Below are 18,823 nucleotides of genomic sequence, written 5' to 3'. Positions count from 1 at the left end.
ACAACAACCAATACGAGTTACCAGTTTCGTGACATCACAAAATAAACTTTATTGCTCCACAGCGAGGTGATGGCGCATACACGAAACCAGCGAAAGCAGAACTTATTTAAGCTTACTGTAATAAACGCGAGCATACTTGCCGAAGCTTGTGTCCGACATTGCTGCGCGCTCTTTACGGCTTACAACGCGCAACTTCGAGGGCGCCCTCTCGACGTTTACACTGGAGAGAGGGGACGGCAATATGTATACAGCACACTGCGAGAGCTGAGGCCACTCCGTTGTATGGAGTCTCCAGAATGCAGGAGGCTCCACCGCTTCTGCTGTGGGACGCAAACAGTACGAACGAAATTCAGTAGAGGCTGCGTGCCTTCCCGTAGGACAAGACGAAATATGTCTTCGTAACACCGAAAGCCAGGAGGCATCTCCGCCTTAATATTTGGAATTTCCCTCTGTATTCGGTGTTTTTCGATTAAAGTCGAAAACGCGGAACCCTCGTTTATATGACCCCCGATAATCTGACATACGCGCTTTATGACCATACTCTTGGGGGACAATGCTGTGGAACCTCTGCAAATCTCGCCCGTTAATATGACAATTCCGCATTATGACAAATTTTCGGGAACGACCATGGTCATAATAACGAGGGTTCACTGTATATCCTAAAAGTCTCAGTTGTTGACTCAGGAATAGCAATAGGCAAGATACGATTAACAAGCGGGCTAAACAGTCAAGGATAGTTTAGGAAGATGACTACACAATCTTCTGTGGATCAGAGTTATTTCATTGCTCTTTTGGAGACACGTGGGCGGAAAGTTTAGATGCACACTCTTAAAAATGAACTTCGCCGCATAGCACGCTCTTAGCCAAACATCATCCCGAATGATATCGTGATCTGCCCTGATTTGATGGAAAGGAGAGGCGTACGCCCTTTTTGTGACACTTATGCTGGTCATAATTGTCACAGAAAAGGCGTACGCCTCCCGTTTTGAACAAATCAGGTCAGATAACGATATCATTCGAGATGATGGTTGGCTAGGAGCACACTATGAGGTGAAGTTCATGCTTAATAGTGCACGTGTGAAGTGTTTAACATAATATATTTAATGCGACGAGAGGGTACGAAGCAATTGTTCAATATCAAGCCCCATTAAGTCATTGCAGTCACTCAAGGTTGGCGGATATGCCGCCATTGTTATGGAAACCATGTCAGAAATACTTTACTACCAGTGACTTCTGCGGTGCGTATGCGAGCGGAAAAGAGCTTTACAGGAGCACCGACGCTGTAGAGTTATGTACACTCTTGATAGAGAAATAGATGGTACGTAATAGGTAATTTGAGTAGGTCTTTTAAGAGAGAGCTTCACAACATAACACGTTGAAGGCCATCCACTGCACAAATTCGTACCCTTATGAATCCTGATTTGATTGATTTGATTTGATTTGATTGATTGATTTGAAAACGCGGGCCGCGCACTTCTTTGTCGCAATAAAGTAACTACAAAAGTATAATAAAGAGTCGTAAACAATTTTTCAAAAAATCTGGGAGGATAACCATGTCACTTGTGATTATGGTTGGCTAGAAGCATGCTACGCGGTGAAGTTCCGTTTGAAAATTGTAGTGATCAGCTCCAGAAATATGCATGGTGAAGGCATGATTTGTTTAATATGAGAGCGGGAGAATTAACCACACGAAGGTCTGCTTGCTATGCCTAAAAAGCATGACAATGATCATCTTTCACAGTGAACAAACAGACACTTCAGCACGGTTTGTATATGAGGCAACACGTTTATTGCAAGTCATACACACGCATAGGGGAGCTTTCCAGAGGCCCCGGCAAAGGCATCAAAAGCCCACTGAGACCGGATTTTCCAGAGATGTCTTCCGGAAGAAGGTGGCATTCATCTTCTGGGATACAAGGCCCATCTGCGCTACCAGAGCGAATGAAGCCCATTTTGCACTTGCAGGCAGATCCGCAGAGGACGTCGCACAACAGTGGTTGTGGCTGGCCACAGATGCGAGGACATGGATCTTCGCACCGGGAGAATTCCATTCCAGGATCGCATTGCGGAGGCTCCCAGTCTTGAAGGGCGCTCGCTACGACATGGAAAGTGAGCATCTCAATCTTTGTTCTCTAACCATAATCTAACGCAAGTTCGTACAACCAAACATTATTATGCACCGAGTGTTTTAAAAACAGGCATATTCCGGTCCTGCATGGGCCAAAGCTTCGTTAAGAAGCAGCGCCTTTGTGTATCAAGCTAGTGTTACGACCTAACAACGACGAGAAAGCGTGAAACCTGGTACAACAGCCATGCTGAGCCGAGTACACGCACAGAAAAGGACATACTCAATAGGCGTATGCTGAGGTCGTCTTTCCTCTGTTGCCACATGTGTTCGAGCCTCGCAGCGTGGTTAGTTTCGGTCATGTAATCGTCAGCTCACAACGAACCCTCACCCAGGGACTGCAGCAGGCAGGAGAATCTCCTCATCAGCTGGCTTTCCATGACGGCGTGGCACATATAGACCATGCAGGATTGGTCACGTCCTGTCTCACACTTCCACCTGACGAATTCTGTGCAAGCTAGACGCGAAAAATGACGCACCAGGCGCGACCAAAACAACAACAACAAAAAAAAAAACATCCACACGATTGAGACGAGATGAAAACGGTGGCAACGGAGCGCCTTCCAGTCGTCACAGGGACGTTGTACTAGCTACACGCGCCTCCCCGCAAGGGAATAATTTCAAACAGGGTGTTACACTGTAGAGATGTAAAAACAGAAAAAGAAAACACAAATCTCCCTCTCCCCAAAAAAGAAAACCTACATTTTTTTTAGCCTCTCAAAGGGTTGAAAAAACCTCAAAAATTCGAGACGGCGTTTTCCGTACGCCAGCACATTTCGCAGCGCCCGATGTTTGGATTCACATTCAGCCTACAAAGTACTCTATTGAGCAGCGGAGAATGATCGGCGTTGTCATTAATCACTTTTGCTTTGTTCGCAGTGTTCATGGCGCTTTTGTAAAATAGTTCCTTCGTTGTCGAACGATGGATGCATTTCTCTTCGTGCGAATCGCCAGCCTTCAAGAATTAGGGCTAAATAACAACACGGAGACGGGTCTGGGAAAGCGACATGTTGCTGTCCGTAGAGCAATACCTTAACAGCACTTCGCCTCACCGCCATCTTGATTGTTTTAAACACAGGATTCGTACGATTCGCGTCATAACTTTGCACTGCGATGGTGAACCCCTTTGAAAATCTACCGGGACTGAATTTGCTTCCCGGGTTTTCGTAGCTTTATATGCAGACAACATAATGTTCCGCTTGCGTTGAGCAGGGGTAGACGTTTAGTAGGTAACACGCTATATATACATGTCAATAAACAAGTTATACTTGCGGTAGAAACAGTATCTTCATTATGATCATTTTCTTCAAATTTTTGAAAAAAAAACAGTTTTTGTTTTCAGGGTCCCATTCCCACCGATTCTCTATCGATTCTGACCCTGCATTGCCCATCACAACGCCTGTTCCAAAGTGTTCCGCTGTGAAAGGCAGTGCTTCCAGCACTTCACTTACCATCGGTATTCGGTGTTAGAAAGCCCAACGCCGCAAGGAAACAGATCGTGACGAGCGATGGCATTGTTCTTAACCTCGTCGCTTGAGTTGACTGAAGCAGCAGGTAAACGCACTCTGGTTCTCTGAAAATGCAAAAAGCTCTGTCTTTCCAGGGTCCCCTTCAAAACGTTTGTGTTTTTTCAAAGTGACGGATTTTGTATTGTCAGGCTGCTGTCCTCTTATGGAGGCTACAATCCATGAAATAACATCACCACGATTCCACAACTCCTTGCACAATTGAGTTTAATGTGCAGATTGGTGTTGGGACTTCGTCACAAGTATACTACTTAGCAAAAACTGGCCGCTGCCATGTAATGTCACTAAACGTTGGCTTCCATCACTCGGAAGTAATGCCCATCAATAAACACAAATGAACGCGGACTCGTCGTCCTGAAATAGGAAACTCAAATATTCGTTATTTTGGATCACACGATCTCACTCATCGCGGAAAAGCAAGAAATTTTACAGCCGGATAAAGCCAAAGGAGCACCGTATCGGCAACTGGTATTACTGGTATTAATATTTGTGTGGCGAATCAGAGGTCATGTAATTTCCATGAGTGCTTTTGCAAACGACCTATAACGATTCTAAAGCAACGAAAGGAAACGCGATGCACACACACGTGTGTCTCATCCCAATGCGGTGCGGAATATTCTTTGTTCCGAGTGATCCTACCTGTTGGGAAAATAATACATCAAAGAACACGACATCCTGTTTCGAAAGTGAGAATGAAAATGTGCAGTGGAGGTACGAACAGTACCACCGACACCTACTGCTGACCAAAAATGCGAAACCGTCACCGCTACACTCCCAAGATATTCTAGAGTCGTACCTACTTTCAATTTGACGGTAGAGGTTCCCTTAGTTCCTCTACTGAAAGTCAAAGTTGAGCGAGATCGACTGTGTTGTTCCTCTAGTGAGCAGCAGGACCTTAATGCTTTCGTTGGGTTTGATCACGGGTTCCCTGCTGTGTTCCTAGCGGATGTGATATGGAGAGATGTGGTATACGCGTTGGAGCAGACATCTTAACATCTAGGCCATCCTGTAGCCGTTCAGAAACGCGGCGTTTCCTTCCTGCACAGCAAAATGCCCATGTACGGCCATGGGTTCGACCTCCAGTTTGAGTAATTTGAATGAATCATCGAGCCAATAAGCCCAAGGAAAAGCTTTGTTCCAGTTGAGTACTTGTGCACTGTGTGATGTTTTAACAATAAGATATCTCATATATTAGGCGCGTCAGGAAGGACTCTGTTCGTGGCTCAGAGCTCAGGCTTCAGTTCGGAGTTTCGCTGGGTCCCTGCAAAGCGAAACTTGATTCCACCTATATGCTTGTCAAATTTAAGATCCATCTGACAAAATGTCGTTTGATGGTGCTCCATCGTGAGCGTGGTGGACACGAGTGCTCTGGAGATAAAATATACTTTAAAGTGACAGTCGCATCCGTTTCGTGCGATTTCAAAACTAAAGTGTATTCCTTATAGACTGCTGAACATGCATCGAAACACAACAAGCCCCACACAAAATAGTGGCGTTGTTTGTTCGTCTGTTATTCGATGGAATACACGACAAGAGCAGACAACGGGTGTTGTGTGTATTCCGGTAATCCCTCTCTCAAAAAACGTGGAAACGTATTTATCTAAGAACCAATCAGGGCGCGGCCTCCAGAATCTGAACCGGGATGCTTTTGATCCGCCGTCGTCTGTAGGCTCTGCAAGGCATTGGGATGTCAACATGTCCGACGCGAGCGAATGTTAACTGTCGTCGCTATCCAGATAAAATCATCGAGGACAGCAGTGACGCAGTAATAGAGGACAATGATCCTTATTCTACGGATCCATCGCAACGACACTGTATAGTAGATACGGAGGAGAAACTGCACGGTCGCCACGATGACGGCGTTCGTCAGTTACGAGCAGCTTCTCGATTCAGTGCTTCCCAGACGCCCACTTCAAAAGCAACAGCACAACAGCTGCCTCTGTGGGGTTTTGCAGTCAGAGGAGCCGGACGTGTATTGTGTTGCCGTGTAGTGGGCCCGGTAGCGACGCACTAGCGCATTGTTGCAGTGCATTACGGAGCATCCTCTTTTTTCCCCGGACCTGCGCTGCCGGCTGCAACTTCCTGTTCCAACATTCTCGCATACATTATTAGCTTTGCTCTGCCAGGCCCAACTGCACCACCTGTCATGTTGAAGGAGACATCCCGCACTTACTCCTCTACTGCACTCGTTACCACCAACATCGTCTCCTCCTACGGTCGCGCATCGCTCGCCTGACGATTTCGGACTTATCTCTAGCTACGCTGCTCGGCTCCACACAATACAGTCAGGTGACAAAGGCACTTGCCCAGTTTCTGCGGTCCTGTGGCCTTCTGGGTGAACTGTGACCAGTTTCATGTTTGTTTTCCTCTTTGTTCTTTTGTTTTTCTTTTTATTTATTTGTTTTCCGTTTTCTTTGTTTTTCTTTTTGTTTGCCTTTATTTCCCCCCTTTTTTTTCCTGGGAATAGCAAGCCGCCATACCGGTGGCTAACCTTTCCCTCTTATTTTTTTATATATAATAAACATATCCCCCCCCTCTGCCAGGCGCTCTTGCTTCAATTACGTCCCTCGCCAATATCGTTCACCCACTCGTTCGTTTTGCCTCCGTGGTCACCCCGTTCTTTTTACTTTCAAGCGGTTTCAGTGTTCCCTCCGTGTCGGCGCCTGCTTCACCCTCCCACTTTGCTCTGTACCAGCTCCCGTATAGCATAGTGGTTAGGATGATCACCTTCCACGCCGGGACTGGGATGTGATGCGGGTTCGAATCTTCGCACCGGGGGTTGCTCGTGCTGTCTGGGGTTTTCCGGCAGACTTTCCAGAAGAATGTCGGCACTGTACGGATGAGGTCTGCCCAGGATGCATACTAAACCCCACGTCCCTCGCTCCTCCCTGCTCTCCTCTCTCCATCTGTCCACGTCTCTACGTCGCTTATAGCCGCAGTAGCTTCGCGGCGCTAACACGGAATTTAAAAAAAACACTGTACTCAACAAGTTTTTTTAGCGTTTCCTACAGGTCTTGACAGCTCGATCTCAAAAATAGCAAAGTAGCCTAGTTTTTCTAAACTAGCTTCATATAGCTTCATTTATCAAGGGAAACTAACGGTGAATGAGATCCAAATGTACCCAATCGCGCGCACAGAAATCGTTGCTGATGAGAGATGATGACCGACCTGTGGATCCAGGCTCTCAGCCAGAGAGTGCGATGCAGAAGATGACGACGTGTGTGATGGTTGTTGCAGCTCGCGCCGTCATTCGATCACATCTCGCATTAGTTTTGCGTGCTGATAGCAACACAATATTTTATCTAACCATTTCGTCTCGTCACTTCAGTTTGAGGAAAACCCCTTACCATGACAAGCATACTGCAGAGCGCAGGCGGAAATCGTGTAAACCCAAGCAGCACAATGTACTGAAACTCGAGTGCAATAGGGGTGGACGGGTAGGTGGAAGACCTTGAACAGACTCTTGAAACTAAGAAACATTGATAAGACACATACCGTCCACCCCTATTGCACTCGACTTTCAGTACATTGCGCTACTTGGGAAGCGGCGGTTATCCTCCGCCAACAATGTGAAGACTCCAGTCGACGACGTCCCAACGGACATTAGCAGGCAACAGGTAAGACAATTCGAAGAGGTTACGTGAGGGTCCAGTTGGTTAAAGTGATGTTTTCAACAAACGATACAAGTATAGAAACCTTGGCTAAACTTGGTTAAGACGCATATATATTATTGTAGCAAGTGCAGCAAGCACACGTAAGTTCGTTGGAGGCAACAGAAATGTATTGAACTCACCCCGACCTGGTGACCAGCGCACTGCTGCAGCACCCGAAGCGATCGAACCCCGTTTTTCTTTTAGTTTCTTTTTTTTTTTTTTTCGAAATCGTCAGGGTACAATTGCTGATCATTGAAATAGTGAACAACGAAACATATTATGATGTCCTGGCGGCATATTTCAAGTCCAGAATCAGAACAAAACGTTATGGAGGATGTAGTTCCGTATCGGGACCAGTGGCTTTTTTTAAAGGAAAAAAAAATAAAAACAAAAATCAAATGCTTTTACGTGAAAGAGGAGCTAATTAAAGAGGAGCTAACGAAGTTAAACAGGAATGACCCTCGTATATTGCGTAAAACGTATAAAAATTAAATTTTATCGCCGGTTCCTTGAAGGCGATCCGCCATCTTCCTTCTGATCTAACCCGAGGCACAGTCTCGACGCCGGCACCGCCTAGTGCGTGCCTGCGGGGCTCGCACGTTTGCTCCACGCACGCTTTTGCTCCAGTGCGGACGTTGTACCTGCGAGGCGGCGTACGGTCTATCTGCTCCCCGGGTCAGGCACCGGGTGGGAGGTATAACACTCGAACAAAACGAGCAGCAAAAACGCTGGCCCAACAAAGCGAGATACAAAGAAAAAAATGAAAGAACACGGAGTGATTGAAGTACCACAATCCGGCGGTATCACACTAAAATAAAACTGGAACGAAAAAAATACAACGTGCTGCGTCTTCCACGTCGTCGAACGAACGAGCTCGTGCCCCACGCCTGGGCGCCATTTGTGGGAGCCTATATGCCCACTCTCGGGGGCAAAGCCCGTCCATTCGATCCCAGTGGAAGGCGAAACACTACAAGAAATACAAGATGTACCCAGCAACACGCTATTTTAATCACTTACATCTTAAGGTCCGTTACAGTCTGTTTTGTATTGCCAACTGTAGGATGGGACAAGCGCAAGCTCGCCCACATCACGGTTCAAAAATAGTACTGCCCTCGCCCTAAAAACGAAGAGCAGGCATGCACTACATTGTCACCCTCCACGGCGATCATTAGAACGCCGATCTGAAGGGAGACGACGGTTTAGCGCTTTTTGGCTCTCATCGGCACAGCATAGGGATGTTCCACGTCACAGTTACATGTTACAGTCCATGTTGCGTTCCATGTTACAGTTGTACACGTCCGTTCCAAGGTACGTTCCACGTCCACACTGCGTCAAAACCCTTCGTCGCCTCCCTTTTACGACCTGTCTCTAACCTCCTCGTCGTCCTCCAACCTCTCAACTTCTTCGTCCTCTTTTTCCCATTTCATTCCGTATTTGCAAGACGTACCAATTTTTCGTTTATAATACGTCTTCGGCATCTCTGTTAAAGACGTATGTTAAAGAAAAACCTCCTGTAAACGTCGTCGCTTTACTTGTGGACTCTTAAAAATGAACTTCACCGCATAGCATGCTCCTAGCCAACCATCATCTCAAATGATATCGTTATCTGCCCTGATTTGTTGAAAACGATAGGCGTACGACTTTTTTGTGACAATTATGAACAGCATAAGTGTCACAAAAAAGGCGTACGCCTCTCGTTTTCAACAAATCAGGGCAGATAACGATATCACTTGAGATGATGGTGGGCTACGAGCGTGCTATGCGGTGAAGTTTATTTCTAAGACTGTGCAAGACGCATAGTTTTGCTGTTTATAATACGTCTTCGCCGTCTCTGTTAAAGATATGTGCTAAATAAAAACTTCCTGTAAATGTCGTCCGTTTACGTTTGCTAGACGCACAGATTTTTCATTGTTAATAAGTCTTCACCGTCTCCGTTTAAGACGTAGGCTAATGAAAAACCTCCTGTAAACGTCGTCCGGTTGCGTTTGCAAGACGTACTGATTTTTCGTTTGTAGTCTGTTTCCGCCGTCTCTGTTCAAGACGTATGCTAACGAAAGACCTCTTGTAAACGTCGTCCGTTTACGTTTGCAAGATGTAGAGATTCTCCATTTATAATAGGTCTCCGGTTTATCTGTTAAAGACGTATGCTAAAGGAAAACCTCCTGTAAACGTCGTTCCTTTACGTCTGCAGATGTACAGTTTTTCTGTTTCATAATACGTTTTCGACATCACTCGGTTAAAGATGTATCCTAAAGGAAGACGACCTGTAAACACCTGCCGTTTCCGGTCGCAAGACGTACCTATTTTCTGTTTGTGTAAATCATCTTCGCCCTGTTTGAAGACGCATGCTAAAGAGGAAGGACGCGCTGGAGACGTATCGCATTTATACTTTGTCTGGACGTGGAATTAAAGTCTTCGAGAGCGTTCGTCGAAGTGTTGCGCCACATTCTGTTACGTGGTTCGGTTTTCTATGGTTCATTTCTATGGATATGATTTATTTATTGGCTCTCGAGTAACAGAAAACTGTGTTGTATTGCTTTCCATCACAATTAACACATGGATGAATTTAGAACCTCAGCCTCGCACGATCATACCAACTATGCCGCGTGCAAAGCAGAGACCCTTAGGACCAGGGTGTCGAACCGAAACGTTTTTCGTTCCGGTTTTCGTTCCGGTTACATCATAAACGATCCGGTACCGGTTCTGCTCCGGAGCAAAAAAAAAAAAAAATAACGGTTCATACCGGTTTTTAACCGGTTCCGCTTCTGCTTGGAATATTGATCCCCACAAAAAAAAATCAATGTTACAAAATGTAAACCGGTTTATTCCGCATACACGGCATTTAATACCAATAGACAGCTGTGAAATTGGTAGCTCCTGGTTCCTGTAGGTTACTGTCTGTTCAAATGGGCTTTCTCCTTTATTGAAGCGCATGCTACAAACGGACTTGTTTGTCGTGACGTCATACGTAAAGTACTTTCTTGCTGGGTTGGAGCGATTGTGTCCCATCCGAATGTCTGTTGCTACTGTCTAGCCAGCAAGCACCACCGCACGAGTACGACGCAAATCGAGGAACACCTTCATTAACAAACGCGCTCGACGGCTCCGTTTTATTTTCTTCGTGTCCTGTCCACAAAAGAGTTGCCACTTTGCACGGGCTTGCCCTCGCGCATACGTAAATGTATTCAACTTAGCTGCTCTCAAACAAGGGACGCGTTGCGCGACATTAGCGATAAAGAAGCCGTTATGCAGCCCCCTTGGGTCGCTGTTTAGTTGAGGAGAGTTTGGGGGGATCAAATTAAAACGAACACTACTGCACATTGCTAGAGAGTCACATGTACCTCGAAGTCTGTGTGCGTGCGCGAACTATAAACCATTACAAAGGGAGCGTAAGGGTCATACTATACCGACATACATTCTACCGTAACCGTATAACCCTCGTATAGTATCCATGACATGACTTCAGAGCACACGACGTCTGTTTCATTCGCTTAGTTCGCTTAGTTAGTTTCATCGCTCTGTTTCATTCGAAGTTTTTTCTTGGACCGAAAACCGCTAAATATATTTTTCGGTTTTCCTCCTGAGCGAAAAAAAATTCCGTTCCGGTGCGCACCAAAATAGCAGTTTTTTTCGGTTTTCGGTTCCGGTTTTCGGTTCGCTCCGACACCCTGCTTAGGACTGTGCCGGCGACTTCCCTTCCCTTCACACTCCCTCCATCTCTGCATCTCCGCCACCGCCTTAGACGCTCCCTTTCTCACGCTCCTAGACGCTCACGATCGCCGATGTTCTTTGCGAGTATCGTGTCTCCGTGAAAGTTCTGAAAGTTGACGTGAAAGTATTGTCACAAAAAAGGCGTACGCATACCGTTTTCAACAAATCAGGGCAGATAACGATATCATTCATCTGCCCTGATTTGTTGAAAACGGTAGGCGTACGCCTTTTTTGTGACAATTATGAACAGCATAAGTGTCACAAAAAAGGCGTACGCCTCCCGTTTTCAACAAATCAGGGCAGATAACAATATCATTCGAGATTACGGTTGGCTAGGAGCGTGCTATGCGGTGAAGTTCATTTTTAAGAGTGTAGACATAAAGGCGTCAGGTCGTCAGGCTGACATAATATGCTATTTCATCCAGTGCAATGGAAAGAAAGAAGCGTTCGCTTCAATTCGTCAGCCGGCAACAGAAATGCAGAAGCCTTAATCAAGAGGTATCCCTTCTGCTTGGAATCCAACCCGACCCCGGACGTGGTGCTTGTCCTTCTGGAACGATCAGCGTGCATTCCGAAGATCACGAAAGCTGTGATGTATCAGTCAATGAACATGCGATGTGTGAAATTCACAGCCTAAGTATGGATGTTTTTAAACATATAATAAACATCTTCAAGACACCCACAACAGATGTTTTTAAACATATAATAGTGGTCTTCAAGACATCCACAACAAACGTTTTTTTACAAATACAGTAAAGATCTTCAAGACAGCAACAACAGACCTTTTGATGACAGAAGACTTCAAGACACCCACAACAGATGTATTGTAAACGTATAACGAACGTCTTCAAGACAGCCCAGACGACGTCTTCAAAACTTCAATTAACGTCAACTTAACCAAAGCTAGAGGACGTGATGTAGACAAGATAGAAGACGTGTTCTAAACGAAAAAGCAGCCTTGCCAACACTTTTCAAGACGTTTCCAAATCGTTTTCCGCTACTAGGGACGTCGCCGTATGCCATCCGGCTACAGAATGGCTTGGTGTTGACATGTCTGGCTTTGGTGTGTAATTATGCTGCAACGTGTACCACGTCACCGTATCCCATCCGCTAGAAATATAGGAGGGAACACGTCATCAAACCCAACGAAAGCCTGTCAAGGTCTGCTACCCACTCGAGGAACACTCGTCGGTCGCGCTACTCTTTGACTTTCGGGAAAGGAACCTCTACCATCAAGTTGAAAGTCTGTAGGTGCGACTCTGGAATATCTTAGAAAAGTAGCAGTCATGGATTGACAATTTGGTCAGCAGTCAGAGCTGGTGGTACGGTTCGTGTCTGTCCTGCACGTTTTTATTCTGACTTTCAAAGCGTTATCATGCGCTTCGAAGTGAGCTATTCTTCCCAATATGTGAACCATAAGGTAGCCTTGACTGTTGTGCAGTGCAGTTGTGCAATGGTACTGGTGTGGATTATCCTCGGTTCGTGCGTATAGTTCGCAGCCCTGGCTCTGCGTAGCGAATATTTATGAATTACATACCCGACTGGTACAGAATTTGTGTGAGACGCGACTGACCCTATAGTCGTGGGGACGTCTACGTTTCGATTCTACTCAACCCGACATCGCCAGGAGAAGTCGTTTATGGAATGTTTTTTTTTTTAAATTTCGTATTAGCGCCGCGAATCAACTTTGGCTGTGACCGGCGTACAGATGTGAACAGATGGAGAGAGGACAGCAGGAAGGAGCGGAGGACAGAGGGTGTTTATGGAATGTACGGAAGAGCACTCACAACAAGTTCTGAGAACGAGTAATATTGTGCACTTCGGTAGGGTGTGCATGGAAGCACTTAAATAGTGTAGATCGGAGTCAGACATAAGTGTAGAACGGTACAGTGAAGCTGGTACAGTGAACTGTACACTTTATGCTGCCGCGGAAAACACTGAACACATTCTCGTGCACTGTGCCAGATATGCATCGTAAAATGCCACATTGAAATCTGCTCTCGACCAACTGGGCAACTGAAACTGAGACCTCGTAAAAGTTCTGGGCAAGCTGTGAGTGGGGTCTCTGCCTTGTTAGCGCTTGTGACCTTTATAGAGAATTGTACATTGGAGACGGCTTACTAGAATCGTGTGCTTCATTTAAAGTTCCAGAACGGACTGGGACACCGACATTTATTTTATTTAGTTCATGAAAAGAAGGTACGTAGGTCAAAGATTCTACGGGCGTCCCAGAAGACGTGTCATGGTATTATATATCTATATATATATCTATATATCTATATGTTTGTAACTCAAACGTCGCCATGCCAGTACTGGACAGCTGTTTCGGCCTTGTTGGGCCTCATCAACAGTACGCAGGCAGGCAACGTTTGAGCGGATGGCGTCAGAAGGCCACGTAACACGTGAGTCCTCCCGTCAGGGTGAGATAACTCACTCACTGAAAGCCCAGTACAAAGCCAGTGAAGTATAAAATGAAAAAATAGCCGGAGCTCTTTGGCTGCACGTATAGCATATGTTTGTAACTCAAACGTCGCCATGCCAGTACTGGACAGCTGTTTCGGCCTTGTTGGGCCTCATCAACAGTACGCAGGCAGGCAACGTTTGAGCGGATGGCGTCAGAAGGTCACGTAACACGTGAGTCCTCCCGTCAGGGTGAGATAACTCACTCACTGAAAGCCCAGTACAAAGCCAGTGAAGTATAAAATGAAAAAATAGCCGGAGCTCTTTGGCTGCACGTATAGCATATGTTTGTAACTCAAACGTCGCCATGCCAGTACTGGACAGCTGTTTCGGCCTTGTTGGGCCTCATCAACAGTACGCAGGCAGGCAACGTTTGAGCGGATGGCGTCAGAAGGTCACGTAACACGTGAGTCCTCCCGTCAGGGTGAGATAACTCACTCACTGAAAGCCCAGTACAAAGCCAGTGAAGTATAAAATGAAAAAATAGCCGGAGCTCTTTGGCTGCACGTATAGCATATGTTTGTAACTCAAACGTCGCCATGCCAGTACTGGACAGCTGTTTCGGCCTTGTTGGGCCTCATCAACAGTACGCAGGCAGGCAACGTTTGAGCGGATGGCGTCAGAAGGTCACGTAACACGTGAGTCCTCCCGTCAGGGTGAGATAACTCACTCACTGAAAGCCCAGTGCAAAGCCAGTGAAGTATAGCTATATATATATATATAAACTACGCCCTGGTGTGGCCCGGAAGCACACTCAGAAGACGAGAAGGGCAAAAATATTGCAAGTAGGAGGCGGGCACTCCGTCGGAGTATAACATGATGTCACAGGTATCAAAAATATAAATTAATTCTCTCTAACGTTCGTGTTACGTAAAGATCAAATATTTAGCAGGTATGTAAAATGAGACAAAATGATTTCAGCAACAAAACTTTGGAAGGACTCTGAAGACATGAGATTTAGTGCGTAGTGGCGCCGTGATCGCCTATGTCGACTTTTTCTTTACTCTTTTTCCTTTTTTTTTTGCGGGCGGTTGTGTATGGGAGTAGCCGAATTCGCCTGTGTTAAATTCAATCTCCCTTTCACTTTTTTCAGCATCTACATCAACAGCTCATGTATAAGTGCCATTACGTAGCTTGGATAAGTAGTAAACTTGTCAGGAATTCACAATACAAATGTGCACCTCACAATGCTCTTGTTACGCTTATTTTCTTTAGGAATCTTAATAATGCAATTTCAGAAGTCCTGGCCTCCATAAGAGCACAGCTGCCTGAGAAGATAAGACTGTTAATTTCACTAGACAAACATTTTCAGTGCGCTTATAACACACCCTCATAGGGCTACCTCTAGGCTACCTTGTGGTTCCTGTTTCCCCTCGTGCTTCATTCCCTCCTCCTCGTGTTTGTGATTTGATTTTTTGCCAATGTTCAGCAACATGTGAGCTATGATTTTGGTACGTGGTGTTCAGTAACCGGTCTCCACGTTGGTGCAGCCAACCTCTCCATTTTATTTTTTCTCTATCATTATCATCATCATCATCTCATAAGAAATGGTTTCTTGGTACTTTCAGAGAATCACAGTGGGTTTTTGTGCTGCTTCAGTACACTCAGAGACGACAAGTTCGGAACAATGTCAACACTCATCACAATCTGCTTCCTCGCGGCGTTGAGCATGCTAACGCTGAATATCTGTGGTACGTGCATTGTCTCAAACACTTCCTTTCGCAGCGGAAGTTACTAGTTTCGAATAGTTGTTGTGACGGCCAGTGCAGGATCAGAATCGTTTTAAGCAAATGAGAGAGTTACTCGGACGCAACTCCAGACACACTTGCATTCCGCTTTGGTTACAGTAACACGCGGTTCTAAAGAGAGGTGTGCGTGTCGTTAGTATAGCGACACTGTGACGACACGAAGGCCTTTCCTTGTCGCTTTTTCCACCAGGCTTCAACTCCGTGAATGGTCTGCTTCGGTTGTTCCTGCCGCGAACTTTTAGGCATTCCGTTCGCGGAAGACTCGCGAGGAGGAGGTGTAGCAGAGGACGTTGCCAATCCTGAAGGAGAGGACGTGACCTGATAAATCATGGAAACATAACGCGAGCTCATAAGGAAATACTCTTGCTTGCTCCATCCCGTGGGTGAGGGGGTATTGCCGGCCCTGACAATATAATATGTTCAACTCAAGATTACGAAAGATCCCTCTACAGTTTAACAAATATTTGAAGATTAATAATATAGAACTTGTCGAGAAAGCCAGAAAGTGGTGGTACTTGGAACCGCACTTCATGATTTACGGTAAAGTGCCGGCAACAAACTACACGGTGCTGACACGACTCTCTCGACGACTTGTTGAGGGTCCCATTTAGACGTTCCGAAAAGCGCACTCACCTGCTTAATAACCTCTCACATACAGGCAAACGTATGGTGCACCAGACAAAAGCCGGCGGAATGTGGTGGACATTGATGGAAAGCAACCAAGCTGAGGCTATAGAATGCATATCAAAACAAAATGAAACGAGATCGACACACACCTGTTGGATTTGTCCTTGTTTGTGTGTGCGTAATATGCTCAACATGGTTTCTTTAATAGGCTTAACGTTTTATCGTCTTACTTAGGCGGTCATATTAACTCTATATATGTGCTGCTGTACTTTTCTAAATTTTTCACCCATTCAGACGCGGAAGTTATGTTGGAAGGATGTTATTTTTTATCAAAGAAGAACTCGTTGTATAATTTATTGCACCAATTTGCGTCACAGGACAATCACAGAACGATCGAGAGACTCACTTTCTATTTTGCAGCGAGCGTCCTTGAAGACTGGAAGCCTCCGCAATGCGAGCATGGAATGGAGTACAGCGAGTGCGAAACTGCATGTCCGCGCATCTGCGGCCAGCCGCAACCATTGGAGTGCATATATCTGTGCGTCTATGGCTGCCAGTGCAAGAAAGGCTTCATTCGTTCTGGAAGCAAGGATGGGCCCTGTATCCCAGAAGATAAATGCAATGTCCTTCCGGAAGACATAAAACCCCGTCCTGGGGGCTCCTCTTGGATTCCTTCCTAAGAGCACGTTGCATACAACCGAGCTGAAGTGTCTGGGGTCTACGAGCCCCAGAGGGGCCTTGAGTGCCTTAAGGGGTACCTTGGGCTGCTATCTTTTGCTTGAGTAGGTTCCAGTAAACGCATTTCCTCACACACAAACCGCACTGAAGTGTCTGTGTTTTGCCCAGTCAGAAAGACGATCATCATCATGTCTTTTTTGGGCATAGAAATCTTCCCATTCTCGAATTTTGCCTTCCCCATGCATATTCCTGGAGCTGACCACTGCAGTCTTTAAACAGAACTTCACAGCATACCACGCTCCGAGCCAACCGTGACTCTGACTGACACTGTTCTCCGCACGGGAGGTGCACGCTTTTTTTGTGCCACTTATGTAGTGATGTAAAATTGCGACAAAGGGGTGTACGCCACGCGTCCCTCACAAATCAGGTGAAAATGATGGTATCATTCTGTGCAGTGGTTGGACTTCAGCGTGGCAGCTCTCCGGCATTCGCATACATAGCACATAAGTCACAGGTACTAAGTTAATACTGCCATGGTTTCCGAAACAATGACGAACTTTCCGCAAAATTTTAGTGATTAAAATGGAGGGGGGGGGGTATGTGTATTGAAAAACGACAGAGGAATGTTTAGTCAGGTACGGGTCAACTCGCTATTCTTTAAAGAAGAACGTTGCACTTCAAAAGAAAAAGCGTACTGAGAAGCCGGTCGAGAGGCCGGAGGCATGAAGGAAGCGCAGGAGGGTAAGTCGAACAGGTAAATCAAAGCAGGAGGGTTGTCGTATCAGCCCCCTGGTCGTGCAGGACTGGGTCGAGCAGAGCGGCCAAAGAAAAGATCGACTAACCAAGTTCAGGAGATACTGGATGCAGGATAACAGATACTGCTGAGTGCTGGCTTCCACGCAGCAAGGTGTGCAGTTGAGCGAGTTCGAGTGGCACATTTAATATAGGAGTGGGGGTGTGGCGCAACATTCATTCGAAGAAGTGATTCTTCTGCTCTATTGCAATGACTGCGCAATTCTGCTCTAGACAGGACAATACACAAGACAGGCAATAGTAAAGTCCTGCAGGGGGTCAATCAATCACTCTTAAGAAATGGTCATAAGAGATAGTGTCCGCTCGGAACTGTCTGGTACGGACGCAACGCCAACGGCAGATGTGCTGGGAACAGGCAGAGGCCGTTAGAGGTAGAGGGGTAGCAGGAAGAGCTCTGGTAGACGTAGCGCGTCCCGCCATTGTGTCTGCGCGGACGTTACCAAGAGAGGCCTAAATGTCCCGGGATCCATTGAAACGTCGCAGAATGACTTTTGACCGCGAGCTGGGTGAGAGTCTGAAGTATGAGTGCGTGGAGAGTGTATATGGTGCTCGGCGAAAACAGAGCAAGAGAGACAGAGAAGCTGTGCTCTCAGTCAGAAGAACCCACTGTGAATTGGAGGGCTACTGGTAAGGGAATGTCACGCTCGCGGTGAAGACCGAGGATGGATGGGCAGATATGTACACGAGCCAAGGTCCACATTGCAACCGCATAAGAGGCAGCGCAATGAGGAACAGGGAAGGTGACGCTTCTAGCACGCGATGGCCTTGCCGAAGGCAGAGTCCGGGCAGTCGTCGTCAATATGGCAGAGATAGTGAGGTAGCGAATATGCACTCGGCATCCCGCAGAAGTGCAACAGGCGTCTCGCTTTCTCCAGTAAGAGTACAGTATAAGCCTCCGATGTTTGTGGTACTCCCAGACAAATGCAAAGGCCGCGGGCCTGGATGTTAAGTAGCTCGCTCTCCTGTGTTCGGCTGAGGGAAACAGGACGCGGAGGCCGTAACGCAGTGCCTCCAACACGACGGCCTGGTGGACGCGATGAAGGTCAGAACAACAATAATAATAAAATAATAATTGGGTGTTTACGTCGCGAGACAACTGAGATCATGAGGGACGCCACAGTGGTCGGTCTGTGGATTGCTTTTGCCCACCTGAGGGTTCTTTAACGTGCGATGAAAGCTCATCACACAGCACCCCGTATTTAACGTCCCTCGCGGAAGACGGCGTGTCTAAGCAACTTGTACCCTGCCACCAAGTTGCTGGCGTCCTCGGCCGGGTTCGAACCCGCGATCTCGGGATCAGAGGGCGAACACGCTACCAACTGAGCCACCGAGGCCGGTAGGTCAGAACAAGACGGTCCCAAAGATGCACCAGCGATACGTCTAAGAACGGGAACTAAGGCTGTCGCCTTTGTAGCAATCATTTTCACGTAACGTAACCACGTCAAGTGGCGATCAAGTATGAGACCTAGGTATCAGCACGAC

General features: G+C 46.5%; 1 long non-coding RNA gene across 1 annotated transcript; it reads right to left on the bottom strand.

Moving 5' to 3' along the window:
* Positions 1–1,761: 1,761 nt before the first annotated feature.
* LOC135399679 (uncharacterized) lies at positions 1,762–4,594 on the bottom strand. The gene is made up of 3 exons (XR_010424383.1): positions 4,452–4,594; positions 3,577–3,698; positions 1,762–2,095 (listed from the first exon to the last, which is right to left on the bottom strand). It is a non-coding gene; the product is annotated as an uncharacterized LOC135399679 (long non-coding RNA).
* Positions 4,595–18,823: the final 14,229 nt, after the last annotated feature.

The sequence above is a fragment of the Ornithodoros turicata genome, chromosome 7 (genome assembly GCF_037126465.1).
Source record: "Ornithodoros turicata isolate Travis chromosome 7, ASM3712646v1, whole genome shotgun sequence".
In the NCBI taxonomy this organism is placed as follows: Eukaryota; Metazoa; Arthropoda; class Arachnida; order Ixodida; family Argasidae; genus Ornithodoros; species Ornithodoros turicata.
The sequence above is the reverse complement of the archived record's forward strand: the minus strand, read 5'-3'. Positions and strand labels throughout refer to the sequence as shown.